Source organism: Galleria mellonella, unplaced genomic scaffold, assembly GCF_026898425.1.
Source record: "Galleria mellonella isolate WM207_F2 unplaced genomic scaffold, CSIRO_AGI_GalMel_v1 utg19, whole genome shotgun sequence".
In the NCBI taxonomy this organism is placed as follows: Eukaryota; Metazoa; Arthropoda; class Insecta; order Lepidoptera; family Pyralidae; genus Galleria; species Galleria mellonella.
Genome location: NW_026442028.1, coordinates 540,715 through 563,212, shown reverse-complemented (window position 1 = coordinate 563,212; position 22,498 = coordinate 540,715). Strand labels below are relative to the sequence as shown.

The 22,498-nt window shown below is 30.8% G+C and overlaps 1 protein-coding gene across 1 annotated transcript in view; it reads left to right on the top strand.

The window, feature by feature from the left end:
* LOC113521248 (uncharacterized) overlaps positions 1-22,498 on the top strand; it is a 224,028-nt gene that overhangs the window by 42,445 nt on the left and 159,085 nt on the right. Inside the window, exon 2 of the mRNA XM_026906728.3 lies at positions 10,786-10,827. The gene's annotated coding sequence lies outside the window, so the exon portion shown is untranslated. The remainder of the gene's footprint in view (positions 1-10,785; positions 10,828-22,498) is intronic.

Below are 22,498 nucleotides of genomic sequence, written 5' to 3'. Positions count from 1 at the left end.
GCCCCCGTATCCTATTTAATTCGTCTCTTTTAATACATCACCAAAACTTAACTGCGGTTGTCAACCCGTCTGCTAAGCATGGCAATTACTGGTAAACCTCCCCCCCCCCAATTGGGGGATATCTCTGTTAATATTTGATATGATAATAGTAATACTTTTTAATTAATGATAACTAGAAATTAATACCCAGTAGGATAAAATACAAATAATGTCATTGCTCTCTTACACTACTCAACATTAAACATTACAATATAAGCACAGGGGGGAAAGGGATTGTTAGTAATGGAGACTAAGAATCCCATTGCTAGCAATATATCCAACCAGGTCGACCTCCTCGCGGTTCCCCCTGGAAACTATCATGATTAATTCCAGATGAATTCATCATGATGGACTAACGGGCCTGTTTTCGTCCTCATCGATCACCCTTCCCTGGTGCCCCGTCAGCGTATCCCTTTAGCGCAGGCGAGGTTACCAATCCATTTTCATCCAATAAAAAAAATATATAAGCACAACTGGTATACAGATTATAATAAAAACAATAAAATACATTTATTGACATCTTTATAAAGTTTAACAATATTTTAGTACGAAATAAACCTTACTGATTTAATTAAGAAGAGATAATAAATTTAAACAATATAGTCAACATTTACTGTATTTTATAATTGCCTACTAGCTTCATATGTCATATTGTTTAATAATTTAGTAGGCATTTAGTTTCTAACATTAGGTTTCAATTTAAATCTATTCAAGCAATGCAGTGAAACTGACCGCTTTCAAGCACAACTCTCACTAGGTATCATTTGTGTATAAATAGCGCGTTTTACGATTAGGGACTCGTTTAGTATTCTCTCCACTTAGATGCACTCTTCGTCATTCCCAATTGCAATCTCAGAGGCGTTTCTAAGACACTTTCAAAAGTAAGAGAATGTAATTTTTTTTTGGGGAATTTCTCGCCAATTCTGAATTGACTTTCTTATTATTTTCTAATGGTAGACTTTTAATGTAATAACAGCCGAATCGATTTACGTGTCTTTTAATTGAGAAACCTCGTTCCTCGACTAATTTTGGGACCATCCGGGATCCATAGCCATATATTTGCGGAACTTTTAAGAATAAAAATGTTAGAGTGATGAGAATTGAAACACCTACCGTTTTATTAGTAGGTAAAAAAACTGTAATGAAGTAAAATCTTTTTGTAAACACACGATTCCGTGTTCTGAATTCAAATACTTTCAATCTAAGATATTTGTGAAACTTTTTTTGTTCATTGGTGTAAATTTTGTGGCAGTTTTTAACAAATCTTGCCGCTATGGGCATTATATTATTGTAAACTACGATTCCTCCTTCTCCAACGTAATATTACAGTATTTTTAATGATATTTCAACAAAATAATAATAATGGTAAAAAAAGAAACAAGTGGAAAATGGTAACTGTCGCCTATAGACATGAACAGCATAATGGATATCACAGAATATGTTCATGATACCTCTCATGCGTTGCTATTCCTGTAGGCTTTAAAATTATGCCTCCGTACTTTGTATTTTCATTGTTATGTTCCACCCAACATATCGAAACAGAAATAAGGGTGGGACAGAAGTAAATTCGTAAATTTAAGTTGTTATTGTTTTATTAGTCGTTAGCTGTCCACTGCTGAGCATAGTCTCTCTCATAAGGGGCATTTTGCCAGTAGTTGTCACGCTTGACAGGCCGATTGGCAACCGCAGTTTGGCTTTTAGTGATGTTTTAAGAGGGACGCTGCTGCTAATCTCTCCACCATAAACCTTTAGTCGCCTCTTACGAGATACCCACGGAAAAGGAAGGGGTGGCCTATTCTATGCCGGGGCTTACACAGCTATTATTTATAATTAAAGTGAGTTAAAGTACCTACTTACTATTAGGTGAATTATAACTATGTAACTGTAAAAGGCTTTGTTTCCGCATAGAATTAATAACAACTTCATAAGTGCATTAACGGAAGAAGAACAGAGGCGTTTTACAAGCAAGGAAGCTTACCGACTCTTAATTCGCTTAGCAAGTTATGACGCTCTTCCTGTGGTGTTGAGTACCGTAATTTTTCTAATTAGCTTTTATAGAAGGAATTTTTCCCAGCGTCTCAGTTAGTAATCGTATTACCGTTATAAACGATTTAGTTTGACGCTATAAATAAATTCATATTAATAACCTGTTTTCTTACGATACTCCCTTATATGTAGAATTCGGAAAAGTACTAAATTTTTATGTTTTACTTAGGAATAATAAAATTTTTATTAAAATTATTTAAGTAAATATTTTATCAATCAATAAAGTTTACATAGACACTTGAACATAAAAAGAAACAAAAATGTGGAAATTATAGGAAGCATACGGAAATCAGAAACACCCAGTCATAATAAAATTAAGTCACCGTTGTAAGTACCAAGATAACATCTAATAAAGTCAATATGGCAATATGTCATGATGATGATGATGATGAATATAAGCTTCCCCTTGAGAATTTTGCTAGTAGTTACCATGCTTGGCAGGCGGGTTGGCAACTGCAGGTAGCTTTTGGTGATGTTTTAAGAGGGATGCTGCTGTCTATCCCTCGACCATTAAGTTCTCTTAGTTACCTCTTACGACACTCACGGGATATAAAGGGGTAGCTTATTCTGTGTCGGGACCACACGGCAAGTATATGTTAGAACACTTTTTTAAGAAACTTGACACTTATAAGTTCCTATTTCTGAGGATCAACATATTTTTTGTCTTATGAATAATTTTGCAATTGCATTTTGCGGCACTGAGGTCAATATACAACGCAACAATTGTTATTTCATAGTTAAATAGGTTAAGACAGTATTATAAATTCATGAGAGCCACAAAAACTTACCGACACTTACATAACTTGCGTCAGTAATCAAGGAAAGTTGAAGATGTGTAACAACATAAATACACTTATTTTAAAAGCCCAAGATAGAAAGCTCTTTCCCATGTTACAATGATGTTTTAAGAGAGACATGTTCACAGGGTTACATAACGGCGGGGAACAAAGAATATAGCAGGTCTAAGTGATGGATATGGCATTTTGTCAGACAACGCTGTCATTACGAAAGTGATTAGTGCGTTGTAGTAACGACATAGATTGCAACATGGAGTTGTGCTAATAAATATTGCAATTTGCTATTTTATTGATAACTTATATCGGATAAAAGATTGAATAAAGAAATACACAGTTAATAGTAAGTTTATGTCATTGCTTTTTTCATTTAATTGGGGTCGGCGCAGTATGTCTTTTTCTTCCACTAATTTTTATCAGCTGTCATACTCGAGTTTATGCCTCTTTTATACATACCATCTTTTATAGTAATTCATCTGCTTTTTTTGGTAATTTCCTTTAGTAAATTTAAGTAATAATTAAAAATTAAAGTTTAAACTTAAAAAATATTACACAAAAGTATAAAGTGTTAAAACTAATTTAATGAAGTGTTCTGCATTACTTATTACAATTAAAATTAAAAAAGATTTCTTTAATTATTCAACAATAGTTACATATATATAATATGTCATGTATGTTAAGAAAATTTCTACTTTAGATAATATACAATTTGCTTATTTTGTACTGGATATCTAACGATTTCAAAAAATGTAATTTATTGAACAGCGAGTAAAAATTTGCTCCGTAAAGAATAATTGTGGATAAAAGTTTATATGGAATTTACCCGAGAAAAAACCGTATTGTTTTAATGGAAGGGTTATTGAAATCGGTTCAGAATTAATATAAAAAAAAATACGAACAGAAAAGTTCCCTTTAGAAGTTGCTTTTTATCATTTTATTTGTTACTATTATTTTGGTAAGTATATCTAATTAGCAGAAAATTATAAAAGATTCTCAGATATGAAACTAGCAATTAACATAAAAATTCCATAAAAACGCCAGACGCAGATTATTAAAAGCGGATGTATTTTCTAGAAATCATTATATATGTATACATATCCGCTATGTTTAGAGGTCACATAGGATTCAAAAGGCCAAATAGTATTGTTTGTAATAAATCACAAGATTTCATGAATTATTTTTAAAATTTAACATTAAATTGGACAGTGTGTAAACTAGGGATTCTCAAAAAGAACTATAACACTCCGCTGTGGGTACAAGATGGTAACAGCGATTTTTGAAAAGTAATGTCTACTGCTCTTATTAATTTTATTTAAAATGTAAACAAGAACTCAGAAATAAGATTCTTTCCGTTTATACTGAATATATTAAACAATATCACCTACATCCTGAACAGATCTTGGACCATGTATACTAATCATACTTGAATACTTTTTTTTTGTTAATATATACATATTACATACAGAAAATATCCAGAAAACAAATGTTTGTATCATGCTGGAGGATACCAGGATTACACCTGTAACCAATCGAGGGCGAAATTCATGTAATTCAATATAATTAAAGCTATTAATGATTGCGATTATAATTATTAAAATATAATAAAGTTAAAAAAATATAAAAGGGTTTTAACTCATACATTCTTAGAATGGTGGCCGAAATAGGTTTGACAACCTTTAACAATGAAATTTACCATATCCATGTATGTTTTATTTTCTACTCTGTTACACAATAAACGCTTTGTTTGTAAGAATGTTTAACAGTATAAGTGGCAGAGGTTAACACCGAATGAGAAGCAAATACTAATGAGGTAGGTTTGTAATGTATATGAAAAGGTACCGAGTTATTGTTAACAATACACATAGATCTGGTCCCGGCGAGCGTTCGTTGCATTAAAAAGAAATAAAGTCACAAAAGAGTATTGTACTAGTATATACTATTTTAACATTTCAACTTGAATGCCCATAGGAATGTATTATCCATTCACGATATCGTTAGCTATTATTATTCGTCTTTTTTACATTATAAAAAGCATACGGCCTGCCTGAAGATGAGTATTTTTATTATTATTGCATTTGTAATTAGGTGTTCTTTAATTAGAAATATTGTGTAGCATATATTGCAATAGATTAGTATTCTATCTACGTACTATTTTACTAAGAAATATGAACCTTTTTGGCAATGAAACAAAATTTTTTTAATGTCGTACTTATTTATATGGAGTTCGCCCTGCATATTATTAAAAAATAACATTTACGTAATTAGTTGAATAAGTTATACATTTTCCATAGTTTTGGAGTTGAAACAGATATTTCAGTATTTATATTCTATTAATATAATAAATGCGAAAGTTTGTAACAATGGATGTATGAATATTTGTTAATTTTTTCATGCAAAAAACTACTGAATGGATTTAAATGAAATTTGTTACATGGACAGCTTATACACTAACTTAGTACATGCAATACTTTATATACTAATTCACTTGAATTTTTTATGCAACTTAGGATGACAAACAAGCTGACGGCTCATCTAATGGAAAGTGGTAAACGTCTTCTTTAGACATGAGCAGTACCATGGACATAACAGAGTACTTATACTGTTTCGCCCATGATACCTCCCATGTATTGCCATTCTTGAGGACCCAGGTGTTACTCCTTTGTACCCTGTAAATTCATTGCTATATTCCACCATTCAAATCGAAACACAACCATGCAAACACAACTACTTCATGGTAAAAATACGAATGGAAATACACATAATTGAAGCCGCGGGATCACTAGTGTAATTATAAAATGTTAGTAAAACAAAATCAAAGTAACAATTAAAGTTATAGAATCGTGATTTGTAACAAAGTGTTCTAATAAATTTAAGGTGTCAATATAAAACGTTTATATTATATATATAAAAGTAATTTATAGGCCCATTTTATATATTTATAATTTATATATGTATATATATTGTGAGTATATATAAATATATTATGAGTTAGCATTACGTAGCCATATAATTTACGTGTTATGCAACGTGTTAAACTAATGATTATCGAAAATCGTTATAGTTATTCGTTGATAGTTAGTTATAGATAGCATGTTATTATATATATTATATAATTTGAATGTTTTGAAGGTGTCAAATAGTTAAATAATTTTCAATAAATATTCGTTAAGTTATTGAAGTACTAACTTAACACTGGGCAGTTTTGAACCGACTTAAAAAAACGCAGGTTCTCAATTCGATATTTTATTTTGTTTGCTACTTTATAACACCGTCAGTTGTAAACAGATTTGGAGAAATTTGACTTCAAACAAAAATCAGTAGATTTTGTGATAATTGAAGTGACTTTTTTATGTAGAATCTTAAATTATGAACAAGATATTATAATTCTAGTTTTAGGAAACTGTCTCTAAAAATGTAAGTATCTAGATATTATATAATATGAATTCTATTATCTTTACTAATATTACTAATATACATAGTATTATTATATTATAAATGTGAAAGTGCGTTTGTTTGTTTGGTACCTCCCAGCGTCTTAACGATTTAAACAATCACGGTGAAATTTGGCATATATGTACGTACTATACGGGATGGAGAAGGACAAAGGCTATTTTTTATCTCGGTTAGTGAACTTCTAGTAAAGTTGCAGGTAAAAACTAACACAGCTATTAATACGAAATTTTGTGTGTATAGATATCCATCTATGGATAGTATGGATAGATGTTTGTTATTTGTTCAACCAAAAACATTAAAATTTGGTTTACTAAATTAGGACAGAGCATACCTTATGTACTGATTTATGCGTGCGAAGCCGCAGGTTATAGAAATTTTAAATTAATATTTCGAATATAGGAATATTTTTGTTACTTTCTGTCACTGCTAATATTATAAATATGAATGCCTGTCTGTTAGTTACCTCCTAACGCCTACTGTAATGTTTGGCATACACGTATTTGACATGGTGGAGGGCATAGACTACTTTTTATCCCGTTAATTTATATTATGGTCACGTAAAAGATAGGCGCCAGTAAAAAACTAGTTTAATTATATAATTATTATAAAACTATTTGTATTCCATCGGTTTGCTCATGTAAATTAGTATAAAAATAATCTATGTTATTCTTTCCTTATTCTTTTCTGGCTCTTTGTTTGCGATTCCGTACATGTATATTTCAGTAGGAAAACCAATGGACTATAAGGCGTATCGAGACATGATATGTCTTTTTGTTTTTATGTTAAAGTTTTAGGAATATAATTGTGAAAACCGCATCCAATTTAGTTGAGTTTTTGAGAAATGTCAAAAATTAAATTTGCCTAGCACAATAAAATCTTAAAAAAATAAATTTACAACGAATTTATTATAATGCACTTGTTAATTATGCAATTTCCGTGTGAAAACACTTATCTCATTTTTATAATATTATGTGTGAAATGGCTTACAGTTTATTGAAATATTAAGTAATATATTCACACGTTATTGTTAGTAATGCGGATTACCAGTCCTATTGCTAGCAATATGTCAGGTCGTGGTCCCCTCTGGAAACCATCGTGCTGAATTCCAGGTGTATTCATCTCGATGGACTAACTGGTCTTCCTTTACATTTGCACCTATCATTAAGCTATCATCATTGGTGCCCCGTCAGGGTACACCGTTAACGCAGGCGAGGTTACCATTCCATTATCACGCAATAAAAAAAAATATTTACACATACGAAACTATGTATAATTAGTGGGAGACGGTATTCAAAAGTCATATACAAGGATACCTTTATACCACTTGTGTTACTGGTGCCAAACAGCTGTGCTTGCACGATTCTATTTTAGTTTAAATGTGATTTGAAATGATAAAGGGTACTATGGGCGTCACTGTATATTCTGTTGTGTCCATTATCATATCAGCCGCCAACCGATCATCACTGACTTTTATAGGGTTGAAAGTTAGGTATTTTTAATATTACTTTATTAGGCCTTAACTGTCCACTGCTGAATATAGCCTTCTCCTAATAAGGATAATTTTGCCAGTAGTTGCCACGTTTAGCAGACGAGTTGTCAACCGCAGATAAGTATTGATGGTATTTTAAGAGGGACGCTGTTGCCAATCCCTTGACTATAAGCTCCCTTAGTCGTCTCTTAACCGCCTTAATCGGACTACACGGTCATGGTGGTGTCCATAGTGCTGTAAATATATTATTATTAACGGGCGACGATTACCACTGTCAAAGACGCGGGCCATCAGCTTCTGCTGTTCCAAATTGTATAAAAACGCCTCATTTAATCAACGAATATTCACCTACGGGTGTTACAAACGATCTCGTAATATCAGACAGTTCATTATAGTACTTATTAAAATTCAATAATACAGGCACTGAGTTCAATGGCGTCTTGACGTAGAACGCGCCCCGCGGCAGTCCATCTGCCGTAAGAAACGTGTTTGGTGCATGTCAAATGAGTAAAGCGACAATATTATATGACCGAGTTTCTAAACTGAGCTCTAAATTATATACAATAAATCGCTTCCCGTGTTTTTCTCTTTCTCTAGCTGCGTCTGAAAACCACGCAACGCATACAATACGGATTTGACTATGATTCAGTGTTTCTTATCTATTTTAATAAAAATCTAATATTTTTTATAACAGTATAGTGATTTATCGTTTTATTAATTATTAAGTTGGCGTTTGAATCTGAAGTAGTATGATAGTCTGACAAAGAATAGGTTAGTTGATTATAGGTTATTTAAAATTTTTTTACGGTGCATAACACAAAAATATACATAAAATATATTGTTTAATATGTATAATTGTCATAGAAAAATAAATACATTACAAAATTAAAAGTATAACATAATGTTTATTGACTTTAAACAGTACAGTGACAAATTGTTTCATAAAATAATAAAAAACAAATAACAAATTATAATAAAATATGTTTATAAAATTTTGTTCCTGAAAGTATTACAATAATTACTTCGAAATAAGAATTTCAATAGCAACTGTAATCGCTAACCGTTTATACTTTGTACTAAAACCATAGTCTTTGTACAGATATCAAAGTGATTTTACTTGCGTAACAACATTGGTGCCCAGTCCGTGTTTTTTGTGTGTCTGCTTCACTTTTATAGGAAAGTTATTTGTGTTGCACATGTTCCTAACTTATTACAAACAGTTTTATTCGTAAAAAGTAAAACTTACTACAAACTAGATTTTACTGTTACAATGTTTTGTATTATTTTTTAATAAAGAATTCAGCGTAAAAGGAAAAAAAAAACAAAACACTTCAACAGTTGAAATTAAAGATTTCCTTGTTCTTAGGTTGCAATAGCTTTATTAGACATTTGATATTTTATGAAAAACTATCTATCAGTATATGGGCCTATCTAAATATATTTTATATTAATTTTTTTTTAATGTAAATCTAATATTGTATATCCAAAAGTTTCTAAGGATGAATAGATAGATGTTGGTTACTCTTTCATGCAGGAACTACCGAACAGATTTGAAAGAAATTTTTGTACACGGGTAGGTTATGAAATAACTTAGTACATGGATACTGCTAGTAGGAAAAATATACGACAAAAAGTAACTATATTTTGTTTAGGCGGTACTTATTTAATGTCTTTGAATCGAAATTATTTCTATCTTTACAGTAATTGATATGATAATATTTTATATTATAAATATAGACAGCGTTTATAAAATAAATAACTTTCCTCAAGAAAAGGTCGACATTTTAAAATGTTTTTTGAATATTTCATGATAAATCGATAACCTTTGAAGATCGTATGTCTATTTCACTTATTGAGCGCATTCAAAAAGAAAAGCTTTGCCTGTTTTTTTTTTTTTATCTACCTTAAGCATTATTGTAGCTATTTCAAACCGATTTCGATAATTCTTTTTCAAATCTATTTACTAATATGTTGATACGATATTAATTTTGTTACGATTGAATTAGATAGTTTTTTACAGAGCAATGACTACTCATTCAGAATTTCTAATGCGTTACCGGCCTTTTATGAAGGCATAAATAAATGTTGCGTGTGCAGTAAACCGCCATTCATAATGCCGCCATGTTGGTGAATGAACGAATGAATGAAAACTTTATATAGTTGCCTTCGAAAAAGATACTGTTACGTAAAATATGTAGACAAAAAGACAGCATTACAAGAAGCAAGATAATTTGAAAATCCTTTTAATAATTCTTTAATATCAAAATTTCTATAAATATGCAAAACAAAAAAAAAAAAGCTACGAATCCAATATTCTGAAATAGGTTTAGAGCTTTATACATTTTTTCCTTAAAAATATATTATTAAATAATGTATGTAGAAAAAAAATTGCAAAACAAGAAGCAAGATAATTTTAAAATTCTTCTAATAATTTTCTAATATCAAATTTTTTTTTAGTATGCAAACAAAAAAAAAAAAACTACGAATCCGACATCCCCAAACAGGTTTAGAGATCATAATATTGTTTTCTTGAAAATATTATGTAAAATTTTCAAGGATATGTAAGCAAAAAAAAAAACAGCATTACAAGAAGCAAAATAATTTGGATGCCTTATAAATTCTTAAATACTTTTCTAATTTCTATAAATAAATGAAAAAAAGATCCGATGTCCCTAAACAGGTTTAGAACACAGTCGCATCACTTCGTTTCGTCTACGGCCGCGGCCAACCCGTCCGATCGCCTTTTACTTTCGTTATTTTCACTTTCTTCAGGAGCAATCATGTTGTAGATATATTACTCAATTTAGTCCACAAACTCGCATGATAACTCCCAAGTGTGGGCGTTACTGATAACTTTATTTAACTGCTATTTAATAGCATGTTATTTAAACTGCAATAATGTCAGTTATTTTTATGTTTCACGTTTGCGAATGTTTAATGTAATCGTGATTTCTTTAATTACAGATTTGCTGAGCGTGGCTTCGTGGAGCTTCGCTAATATTTTAGGTAAGACTAATGATCAAATGTACTATTTGATCATTATTAATATCATGTTCTATCAGAGAGAGCAATCGAGAGTTTCCACTACCAGCTTGCGTGTAGGATATATATAGCTACGTAAAGGTAGAATCGTGCCTTTGCCACACGGTTTTCTCTAACTATACCGAAAAGGGACTTGTTTTGAAAATAGATAAATATGATAGGTATATTAATTATTGTTTCTAATAATTAAGCGGTTTTAAGAATCAGTTTCAACTATTAAAAAATCAACCTCTTTCAAGAAATAAATCTTAGACTTAGTAAATAAAATAATTTATAGTAGTTGTAGTGTGTTGTATTTAAAGGTGTATTATTAAAAAAAATGTATACGGATTAGTAGGGTATATATATATATATATATATATATATATATATATACATACATATATATGCCGTGTGGTCTCGGCATATAATATGCCACCCCTTATTTTTCTGTGGGTGTCTTGATAGGCGACAAAAGTCCAGACAGAGTCCTTCTTAAAACATCATCAAAGCCTAACTGCGGTTACCAACCCAACTGTCAAGTGTGACAATTATTGGCAAAACCCCCCTTATGGGGAAGGTTATGTTCAGCAGTGGACAATTAACGGCTGATACAACTTAATAGTACTGATTATTTCATAACCTCATACAAAATATATATGAAAGTGTTTCTTAATTTGTATTTATCCTGTTATAATTGGTATGTCGATGGCGCCACAAATGATATCACACCGTTAATGATATAAAAGTCTTATGACACTTATTACAACTGTAATGTTCAAGACGGCTGTTATTCAAGGCAAACTATTACAAATACAGTCAACGTTTCTTTTTGCATATGTATCAGTTATTTATGCGGTCTCTATCGAAATGGCGACTTGAAAATTTATGCGAAAAATGCTACTCGCCGCACCTTAATCTAGTCGAGATAGAATTATGCAAAATATAATTGCTATAGGTTAAAGGTCAAACGATGCAACCGTCATGGAAAAGAATGATATGATGCTATATTGATATAAGTCGATTTAATATATTTTTAGAATTAGTATGTTAGGATTAATAGTAATAACCAAATCAACACATGTACTTGCTCTCTCTCTTTCTCTGAGATATTCTCTTTTGGTAAATTCTTAAATTACTAAAATTTATGACAATATACAATCTTTCTTTTATACAATCGTGATTAAGAATAAGCTTTGAAACAATTAAGGTAGTACTTATATATATTGATATGTTAAGAAATTTGTAATTTTAAGGAATTTCACCTTTCCAATTTGTGTGTATTACGCGATACCTTCGTCAATTTTGACTCGATATTGATAATTATTTTTATTGTTAGTAACTCTTGTATTTATCTCATATTTTTTAGCCATAAATGAAGTAAATTGATGTTTTTTGCGTAAATGAAATCTTATTAGCTTTAAAGGTTTGTTTTCTATAATCTTTTTCTCTAACTTTACAAATAAATATATTTGTTTCTTGTATATTGCATGCATATTGCAGGTCTTTGACTAATATTGCGTAATACTAAATTAACATATGGAAATTAAAATAATTACTGTTGTTGAAAACAAAATAATTCTACCATTTATGTGTTCACAATTAGTATCTAAACAACTTCCTAGTTCCGTTCCTGTAACGGATACATGTTAAAAGGCGTTGCGAAAGATTTGTTTGTTTCCTTACATTTATATTTTACAAGTAATTTAATAGATGTAATGATAAAATTAACAATAGGTATATTTAAGTAGATAAATTGTCTAATTAAATCACTTAAATTTAATAACTCGATCTTGTAAATAAGCTGATGACTCGCATAAAAGAAAGGGCTACAGTTGCTTACAGAGAAAAACAATAGTAGCGGCTTCTTAGAATCAATGTACTATAATGAACATAAGACACCATGCGTTGTTAATCCTGATTTATGCTTTTCATATTTCGATTAGTAATTTATGTGTTTTAGTTTAAAGATTATGAAGTCAGTGAAATTTTTATCGGAACAAGAGACAAAATATCTTAGTTATGAGTGGGGAATGATTGAGCGATGTGATGAGTAGTACAGAGTACTGTGTGAAGTTCATGGTGTTAGTCAAATCATATATATATATATATATATATATATATTATTAAAATATAATGAATACTTATGAAACTTTTAATATTAAAATAAATTATAACTCTTTATTGACGTATTGTAAACTGCTTTTTTTTTATTTTAGATAGTTACTAATACATATACGATAAAATTGAAATTATTAACGTGTGATCTCGATCGATATAGTATTAGGTACTTATATTCTTCTGATATTTAATTATTTCTTTATTTACATTTATATGTTCTTAATGTTTTTAAATGATTTACTTAATTTTTATATTTACTCTGCTTTACGAAAAGATATTGCTCTATTTTGTAAAGAAGAAGTTTTATAAAGTTAAGTGGAGTAAGTATAATAGAAATAAAATTCTATCGAATTTAGAATAAGATTTTCAAGTTCTAAGTTTAAATTTGAATAATTTACTTCTAATTTTACGAGGTCGCTCTCCTAATTGATTGATATCCTAATATTTCTAATTCATGTTTTATTCATAATGTCATTGCAAAAACCAAATTTCGATTTTTATAAAAATATATTCATCGTAAATAATTCGTAGATCGTGAGTCGTTGACGTGAAATTAATTAGGTATATTAAAAAATCTCCAATTAGTGTACAAAATAAATGTACACAAGGAGGTTTAAGCCTGTGAATTATTACTAATATACAATTGACAGTACTGCCCTCAAGTGTCAAAAGCTTTTTTAGTTTGTAGGCCGAAAAATGAAAAAAAATGTAAGTTAATAAAGCGCTACTTAAGGGCCTCAATGCATTGTGTTGTTAGTAACTGACAGTCCAAATTGAACAAAACTATAGAATAACCTTGAGTCTATATGAAAGTGCATCCGGTATTTCAGAAAAGATGGATTTTATCGACGATAAACTAAGATGTACGAGTATTAGAGAAGAATGCGTAAAAAAACAATAGACAGGACAATAAAAACATTTCTTCACATTTATGCAAGCAAATTATTGATTGCTAACCACTATTAGCCTTGAGTATCACGCCTGAATCCCTTTGGGTTAGGCAGAAATGATTTCATAATATACCAATCTAAATAAATCTCTTTAGATTCTTTAATGCGTTCATCAATCTTTTTTATACGACTGGCCAAAGAAAGAAGTGTTAATTGTCTATTGCTTAACACAGGCTTCCCCAAGAGGGGAATTTAGCTAGTTGTTGCCACGGTTGGCAGGCGGGTAGGCAAATGCAGTTAGGCTTTAGTGATATTTTAAGAGGGATACTGCTGTACATTCTTTGAACATTAAGTTCCTTTAGTCGCCTATTACGACACCCACGGGAAATGAAGGGGTGGCTCTTTCAATTCCGGGATCACACGGCGTGTTTCGCAAATAGCGTGTCAAGTAATTGTATGTACTGATAATATGTATTTATTTATCGTTATCAGACATCATAATTTTATATTATATACAATGTAATCTATGCCAAGTTTTTTGTTTTGCAAAAATCAGCGTTTAATCATTGCAAAACTAGTACGTAGATCAATCCATGTAAAAATTTATAACTCTTTCGTATAGTTTCTACTCATATTATATTTGAAAAATTAAAAAAAAATACTTGTGTTGGGATAGTCAAAATATATTTCTATTTTTCTATTTTTTTAGAATAGTAAGCTGATATCTATCAAATACCATACCCAAGTGGCGTGACCAGACTTTCTTCTACGCATGTTATTATGGCGCAGTAATAAATACTGTTTTATATGTATTTTACAAGAACTATCAATCACGCATAAACGAACATATCGATCGGGAGATAGTTCGTGCTACTTAGCGGTCATGGTTGTTATATCCCATTTATATAGGTAACTAGCTATTCTCGCGAATTCGTCTGTGTGAATTTCTATCATAAATTTTGATATACAAAAATCTCCTGTCATGATATTAGTTTACGTTAATTTGGGAAATCACTCAATCGATTTTAATACAGTTTTGTAAATGTGTATAGTTTGCTCCAAGTTGAAAGCTAGGACAGTTTTTACCCTGATAAGAAAAAATGCAATCGATAGGTGATGAGGTCAACTAGTGATAATCATTTATTTATTGAACTTTAATACACCTAGACAGTATAAAAGGTGGACTTAAATCCATATGGCGTAATAGTATGTATTTAGTTTCAGTAATATATATAGTTTCCGCGTTCCTAACTAGCACAGCAAGTTGATCAAGTCAAGTAACACTCATTGAATACTTGTAGTGTTGCCACCTTATTTGTAGACACGATAACTTAATAGTTTCAAGTTGATTTAAAAAAAAAATATTTGTGGAAGTGGCTACGAGTAGTTTAGATATGATAAAAAAAATAATAGATATGGTACATAAAATAATTCTTAATAATATATAACAAAAAATTTCAACAATAAGAAAGGAAGATTTTTGAGTGGCATCTCATAAAGTTAAAGTTAGTGTAGGGTAGACTTAAAAAATGTAATTCAAAATCATTAAACTATGTTATAATCAATGACAATTTTTTTACCGATGTATGAGAATTTTACAATAAAAAAAAAAAAAAAACTATACAAAAGTAGTATAGAAAACGTGGCTCGAATTGATACAGAGCTTCGATCTGATAATAAAACCTGAACGTTACCAATAAATCTGCGTACGAAAGGTTTTTTTTTAAATATATTATTATGATTTTTACGTTAAGATTGTATCAAGGTTTTATTATCATACGAATACGTCTATTAATCAAAGACATAAGAAATATTTTAGCTTAACCGATAATCCTAATATATCACAGATTTTTTAATTCTTTACTTATTTTTTGTGGTTAACTTTATTAGGTACAGACGTTATTTATATATAATATTGTATATTTATATTGTGTATATATACACTCGTATATATAAACGAGAGTCAAGTGCGAACACAACTAGGTAATCACCTAGTTGTGAACAAAAATAATGCTTTTCTATGGTTTGGTTTATATCAAAAACACATACATCATAAGCTAAATTTATGATATTTGAAATACTTAAATTTGCCAAGAATTTCATATAGGTCTTTAAAATAATGATTTCGCTATGATATCAAACTAAAATTTTAATTTAAAAGATAGATTAAGAGAAATGATGCCGCAGAATCGACACCATTGTGAAGAAAAGATACCATTTTAACATATTTGGTAATGTTATTTTCCTCTCTAATTGTTATTGTAAGTTGAATAATTTTTTTTATATAATTCCGTAATATATTGAACATAAAAATTTATAAAAATCTATATAATACATAGAATATAAGTAGAAGAATTCAATGTTTTGTTATAAAATGTACCCCTAAATATCCTGGGTGTGTTATTAGTCGATGACAAAATTTGTGCCGAATGAAGAAGTGAAGTAAATAAGACAGTCACATAGCTACTAAAATTGTTATCCGTTTAAATCTTTGATTACGAATTTCCATACTTGAGCACCCGGTGTACCGAGAAAATACCTACAATAAAAGGTTTGGTCAATGACCCGCCGATTGTGTATTCATATTTTACGTGAATTGATTTCTCATGTTAAAAAATAAACAAAAGGTCGAAGCAAATAAAACTTAAGCAAACAAGTTTCGTTTAAATAAATAAATTAATATTTGCTTAAATTTCAGATTTCTAAATACAAATAAAAAATAAAGATAATCATTCGATTCAATAAAGACTCGTGTTTCGCAAATGGCGTGTCAAGTAATTGTGTGGACTCATAACGTCATTCATGCGAACACAACATCATCCATCATCATCAAACATCATATTTTTATATTATATAATATTACTTAATAATACGAGTATAAATTGAAGATTTTTTTGCAATAAATAATCCAACATTTTTTTTAACAATACTAGTACATGACCAATACTCTCATGTTAAACCCTTATAATAAGTAATAAGGGTATTTTTTCATTCCATTTAAGTTTACCTAATTCTTTAGTACTGATGCTGCTGCATTGTATACAGGTTCCTGAAAATTATCACGTTTAATTCCTGATAAGTTCCTCAGGATGGGTGAAACAATAGGACCATATCCTCAATTATTTATTTTTGCTGTGTGGTCACGGTATAAAATGGGCCACTTCTTTCTTTCCCGAGTGTGTCGTAAGAGACAACTAAGAGAGCTTAATGGTCGAGCGATGAGCAGCAGTGTCCTTCTTTAAACATCACCTAAATCTAACTGTTTTTACAAATCCGCCTACCAGGTGTGACAACTATAAGCATAAAGTTTACTAGTGGACACTTAACGGTTGATATCATGACATGATGATTCTCATTTATCATCTTTACCTAATACCCCAATAACGTAATAGCTGTAATAGCTCAGGCGGGATTACCACTTAATTGTTATCTATTAAAAAAAATATCCTATTGCAATATATACGTATACCAATAACCAAAAGATTATTACTATCAAAACTAATTCATACCTTTAGTAAGTTGAAATAATTAGACATATTATAAAATTAAGATTTACGATAGAAACCAGTTATGGTGAAAACTGATAATCGGTCTCTCGAGGCGGTATGGCACCTGGCGCTTTCGCCGGCTGAATAACACCTGATAATATCTTATATAACGTAGGGGTCTGGGTCAGACAATGGCCAATAGAAAGGCGTCAAATACGACTACGAAATATCTATAAGTAACGGATTAGAGATTCTTGTTTTTTTTTTATATGCAATATCTAGTCGTAAAGAGGCCGACTAACATAGCTACTACCGCGTTTAAAATACAGTACGATTGCTCTAAAAAAAGTTTCACAAGTCACTTCTATACCACTCGTGTTTCAGCTGTAAAACAGCTGTGGTCCCATGGCTGTTTAGGTTTAAAAGGGGGGATATGGTTGTGAAGTTATAGGACACGAACACATAATACCTCAGGCCGTATAAATTGCAATACTTAAGGGGGTATCATGGGCACTACAATGTATTCTGTGATATTCACGTCTATAAGCGATGGTTATACTACTTTTATAACTTAGCATGTTTGCCATTGCCATTTGCATATTATACGGAATTTTTACAACACGTAAACAGATTTTTTCTATTTTTTATTTAGAGATATTAAAACTTTGGCCTCATAGTAATTTTGTGATAATAAATTACTTTATTAGTTGCATCTTGCGACTGCACCCACGTGAATTAGCAAGAAATGTTCTAGCTAGGATATAACGTACTCGTGTAATTAATTTGTGTACCTAATTTTATTAAAATCCGTTCAGTAGTTTTGGCGTGAAAGAGTAATAAACATGAATCCATCCATCGTTATAAACTTTGGCATATTAATAGGAATGGCTGTGCCCACAAATGAGTCTCTGCAATTGAGAAAAAAGCCTATACCTATTCTGTATTAAATATGCATAATGTGTGTATATGTCATTATCATATATTAAACTATTAAGGTGCCAAGAAGCAACAAATAAATATAATATCCATTTACAATTTGTAATATTAAGCCAGGATTTAATTTATTTTTAAGTTTTAAGTGTTATATAAATTAATCTTCCTTGTGGTCCCGGCATAAAATAGGCTTTCCCGTAGGTGTCGTGAGAGACGACTAAGGAGGGCGAGGGATGGGCAACAGCGTCCCTCTTAAAATGTCTCCAAAGCCTAATTGCGTTTTTTTTTTGATGTGTGAAAATGGTATGGAAGCCCCGCCTGCGCTAACGGGATACGCTGGCAGAGCACCAGTGAAGGGTGATCGATGAGAATGAAAACAGGCCAGTTAGCCTATCATGATAAATTCATCAGGAATTAACCATGATAGTTTTCAAGGGGTACCGCGAGGAGGTCGACCTGGTTGGGTATATTGCTAGCAATGGGATTCTCAGTCTCCATTACTAACAATCCCTTTCCCCCCGCCTAATTGCGGTTGTCAATCCGCCTGCCAAGCGTGGTAACTACTGGCAAAACTTTTCAATTGGGAGGTTTATGTTCAGCAGTGGACAGTTAAGGGCTGGAATAATGATGATGTAAATTATTATATTAAATGCCACAGATTATATATTCATCACAGCTTTGTAAAGTGTCCAATTTAACCTTAAATCATAAATGGTATAGCGAGTTTCGTTTCCGTTACTTAGTGTTGCCACGCGCAATTATTTATTTTTCCCTTAATTCCAAATCTTTTTCCTTCAAAATAACATCACTTTCTTCCACTTGAAATCGATCATACATTTTTAGTCGATGTTTTGTTTTTTTTTCTCAATATGGTTTATCACATAGTCACCAATAGAAATAAAGAAAAAAAGTTACGCCGTTCCTCTCTCTCTGTGCTAACCTTGATGTCATGTCTGTCTTTAATGGTATAATATTATGGTAATATATACGCTTTACAGATGTCAAATCTCAAAAAGTTACCAAAAATTCTCTACTATGATTTTTCTTCAAAAACTTCTCTATTTTATTGCTTCAAAATATCTTCAAATGACAATTTTTTATCCAAAATTGCGAAAAAATACCCAATCTGGCAACGTTGCCGCTACCTTTCTTGATGTCATTGAACTCATGGCAGCTGACCTACTCCCTACAAGTTTTTGGTCAGATCTTGTTTTTTTAATTGTCATATTACAATGCAGCTTGTGCTTTTATACAAAAATGCCGCTTGCTCGACATATGCGGAGCTGTTTAATATTTTAAAATAACATTTTTATTTAAAATTACGTGTATATATTTTGAAATTATGTTATGTTTTATGACATTGAATACTGTTATGAACAGATTATGCTTTGTTTTATCCCAGAATAGGTTCTCTTACTGAATACATATTGCATATACTAAATGTAATATTTATTTATTATATGTAATTTGTATTTATTAATTGTGTGACTATACAAATGGATATACATTAAATATAATTAAGACGACGTAATAATTTTATTAATTCCGTATATTGTAGATTTCAGTCTGTGAAAGTTACACCGGAAAAATAGAACTTTTTTGAAAATCCTTATTTGTCCAGTCGTTCTCAAACAATGTGCAATATGAGTAATAATTTTTTTTATGCAACTTAAATTGACAAATTAGCTGACGGCCTATCTGATGGAAAGTGGTAATCGTCATCTATAGACATAAGCAATACTATGGACATAACAGAGTATACTGTTTCGGCCATGATGCCCTCTGTATGTAAACATTAAAGTATTTAATTTTTAATTATGTAGATTAGGCTAATCCCTATAGAAAAAGTCAGTTTATTAGTATATAATTTATTAATCATATACTATATACACCAGATGTCTCTTTTTGCCTAAGAATCCTATTATCAAATCTCGAAGATCGTGGGATCCTACTTTTCTCTTATGAATGACAAGAGATGTGTATTTAATGGGCATAGTGAATAAAAACGTAATTTGATTTGACTAACAAATTACACTCTAACACTCAAGAATGTTATGTTACATCGTGCTTTGGCGGTATTTTATATGTCAGTCCACAGATAAATATATTTTGACAGCAATCAAATTATACCTTACGATAAATCGATTGGTGATACGGTTAAATCAATTACCTTCATCAATACGTGATTTCTCTTATCGTTCTATCGGTATGTGTTTAATCTTGTTGTTGATAGACATGAAAATATGAAGCTGTTAATATGCTGGTGAAAATGATTTCTTTTTAAAACAAAGATTTTATTGATTATGATTCTGTATGCGTAATAGATGTTTGAACGTGGTGTGTAATTAATGTACGTGAGTATTAAATGTGAGTTTATCTCAGTTATAGTTGAGAGTTGAGAAATATTTATAAATATATATAAATAAAAATCAAATGTCGGATATATGTACGCACATAATTTCAGAACTAATTCTTTATTGTTGTGTTTGTAGTAGTCAAGACAAGGTGATACGATGGCTGTTTAATATATGTCTTTAGTCAATCATATGACTGTAAAAAAAGTAATGTCATAACATCGGTAATGGCAGTTAGTGAGGTGAGGTAGACGTAAATGCTACATTCCAGACAAATTATCATATTGAAGACTAGGCAGTATGGTCTCCGACCATAGCCTGTTCCACAACGGAACAAACGTACTAAAAAAAAAAGGAAGAGCTACGTGTGTATTAAAATAAGAACTTAGAAATAAAGAAACTAGGAAAGGTGTGATACTTTAATTTAAAACACTAAACTTGTATGGAAGGAAATGTTTCAAAAATGTTAAAAAATGTAGTTTACTAATTGTTCATAAAAGAAAGTATAATGTAAAAGAAAGATTTGATCTCATTTTATTCATTTATACACAGCAGTGGGCAGCGACATACTAAATATTTGAATATTACATACTATACTCATATTTGAACATAAATAGACAAGCTGTGTGGCTGCGTCATAGAGTAGACTTCCTTTCCCGTGAGTGTTGTAATAGGGAATTAATTGGTCAAGGGATGGATAGCAGCATCCCTCTTAAAATATAATCAAAGTTTAACTGCGGTTGCCAACCCGTCTGCCAAGTGTGGCAACTATTGGAAAAACTCCCCAATGGGGAAGCTTATATTCAACTGTGGACTGTTAACAGTTGATATTATAATACTTGTACATATACAGGGTGAAATTGAAATTAGTAAATATCTTTTAAAGGAGTATTGTATTAATTTTTCTTTAGGAAAAAATTGATAATTTTAGAATAAAAAGAAAAACATATAAAAAATAAAATGAATGTAGCAGTATTTGTGCAAAGGACCTAACTCAGCATATGTCGCAGTTTAAAATCTGAAGCTACGACACTGATTTTCAGTAGGCCCTAAATACGTAACTCACGGACATATGTGTGCAAGAGATGTTATGTATAAATATATAAGAATAATACATAAAACAGTGATAAATATATAAGATAAACATAGGAATATACAAGAAATAAGAAATATACATTAGAAATAGATCCAGCGATGAGTCACATGAGAAGGATACAAGTAGTGGCTTATAGTGCACAGCACCTATCCCTGCAAGCTGTAAGTCATATGGCTTTAAGAAGAAAAGGAAAGTGTAGCCCGCAAAATGTAATTGTTATGATGATATTTGTTTCTTCAATAATATCATTTTATTTTTAAATTTGAAGGAGTTCAAGGATTCAACAATTTCACTAATAAAGCTCTGCCTTAAAAGGATGCTAATGATATTGATTTCAACAACTACTTTCCAATTGAATTTACACAAATTATCTATAATTATAGATAAAAATAAAATTGGAACTTTCCATAGCGTATTATAAGAACACAATGGAAGTTCTAACAAAGGCAATCTTTTGCAATCGCAGGCAATCGATCATCATAATCGATACCATTAAGATCTGTGTTGCCATGGTGCACCTAAATGTTTGATAATGGAATCTGACTTTACAATACCATACAATAGAGTCTATATTTGGCATTGCGTGCTTATGTCCTTGCACAAACGTTTTCTAAGCCAGTAATTTGGAAGCCCTTTACCGGCCATAATGAAAACACGATACGTGTACAAAAAAGGCGAGGTCTGAATAATTTCCTCGTCGTTTATGACGGTCTTTGAAGCTCATTTGAATATTACACTGGCGCCTCATATTTTATCTATGTGTATATGTATTAA